Source organism: Arachis ipaensis, chromosome B10 (genome assembly GCF_059453495.1).
Source record: "Arachis ipaensis isolate K30076 ecotype BB chromosome B10, ASM5945349v1, whole genome shotgun sequence".
Classification (NCBI taxonomy): domain Eukaryota; kingdom Viridiplantae; phylum Streptophyta; class Magnoliopsida; order Fabales; family Fabaceae; genus Arachis; species Arachis ipaensis.
In genome coordinates, this window is record NC_142435.1 from 106063 (window position 1) to 108423 (window position 2361).

The window sequence follows — 2361 nt, forward strand, 5'->3', positions numbered from 1 at the left end:
ATTTTTTTATTTTATTTTAAAAAACAAATCCACAAATGTGGGTAGTGTATAGTTATTAAAATTATCAAAGTAAGTATATAAATCAACTTCATTTTAATGGGTAGTGTATAGTTATTAAAATTACCCTTTAATTTTCACAAAATAAGTATATAAATCAACTTCATTTATACTTTACTAAAAGTTAAAACGATTTTTTAAAAAAGGTCAGTTTTTGTTTATTCAAAAGTTTTTTTTTTTATATAAATTTACATATACCAAAAAAAGGTTATCTATATATATATATATATATATTATACACATACAAAATAGCTATATATTCAAATTTACAATAAACAATAAACTTTATAAATAATATAAGCAAATTTTATAAATAATATATCGAACTAGGTTTATATTTATAGTAAAAAATGAACAAAAATACAAACTACAGTGGTGACTAATATCTTATATTCATGAAAGTTTTAACTATATTGTTGTAAAAAAAAAAGTGTGTTTTGTTAGTATTTGATCACTTTATTTTTTAAAAAAATGAAATATCACGCATAAATATAAAAAAATATATAATGACTAATTTTTAATATTTAAAAATTTTAATTTTTCTAATTGCAATTTATTTTCAATCTTATAACAAATTTTATATGTAAATTATAAATAAGGTATTTTAATATTTTCACTGAAAAAATAATTTCCCTTCACATCAACTACTTTATTAGTGATAAAGATAAATGTAAAATTGAATAAATTTCTATTTCTATCCACGAAAGTTTTAAACGTTGATAAATTTACCTATAAAAAATAATTAAAATTATATTCATGAAAAATGAGTTATGTACAATAAAATTATTCAAACACTAAAAAATCATTTGAATCGCTCTTCTCTTAACCCTAATCTCAACCCTCCTCCCTTGAATCTCAACCCTTCCTTTGTTTTGGACTTTACCATCTCCTTCACTAATATTATAAATTTAGTATTAATTTTTGAAATTATTTTGTCTCTTTTTTAGTTTAGTTTGTCGTTTAACATTTTATCAAAACACGATTTGGTTTGATTTGTTTAATAGTATTTTTAATAGTTTTAAATTGAAATTAAATTTGATTTAATTCAATAGGATCAAATCTAATTTAAATTAGTTATAACATATTTAAAGAGTTTTAGTTTAAATTATATATCATTTAAATAATTCAAAGCGCAGATTTTAGAGTCATATCTAGAAAGATTTGACTCACTTTTAGGTTGTCTGTTAGTGAACCTATTTAAATATCTTTGTGACTCATTCTGATTAATTTTTTATGAATAAAATTTCTGAATTGTTTTATGCACATATTTACCTATGTGATCAAGTGAGGTGAGTGATTTACTTTATTTGTTACATGAAAAAATTTAAAGAATTCAACCTAAAATAATTTTTAGTATTAGTTCTTTAAATTTTTAGCACTTTAATTTAGGTTGTCAAAGAAAAATTCTTTTAAAATCTAGTAGAAAATATTTTCCAATAACTTAAATTATTAATAATAAATTTCTTAGAGGTCTAATAATTATTTTTTCCACCTTTTTTGTTTACGCCATTATTTTTCATCTATTTGTTTGCGCTATTATTTTTCTTACCACAAGTAATCACTTTGATCAAATTTAACTATCTTTTAAAAACTAATTTATTGTTCGTTTTTTTTTTAATTATTTTTGTTGGTATCAGAATCTTTCAGTTATCATTTAGACTTTTCATAGTTTATTTTTCATATAAATTGTTGTTTTTATAATTGACAGGTTATGCGAAGAGTAAGATAAAGAAAATGTGATGTAAATGTGCTTGTGAAAATTCAACTTTGTTAGTGTCTGAATATGTTAACAGTTTAACACCCAGCTAGGATTTATATAGTATATAGTATTAGAGAAAAATCATTTTTAAGTTACCATTTTAGCATTTAATAATAACATTATGTTATATAAATACAAAAAATAGTCACTATATAAAAGTGTATATTTGATATTTATAAAAAAAAATTGATTATACTGCTATAAAAAATTTTATTATTTTGTTGTGAAACATTTTATGATTCTAGAATTTCTGATAGCTAATTATTTTTTACAGAAATATGTAAAATAATATATATAAAATATACACAAATACATAATAACAAATTTTTGATAACTGGTATTTTATATTTATGAAGGACTTTGTTAATAATAATACTTAAAATCATTTTTTATTTTTTTATTAACCCCATTTTTTAATTAACGTATAGACACAAATATTTTGATTTATTAACTTTATATTATAGGTTTATATTCTAATGATCATAGAAAACAAATGGTTAAAATTGGATAAATTATTAAATAGTAACTAAAAAAATCATATTATT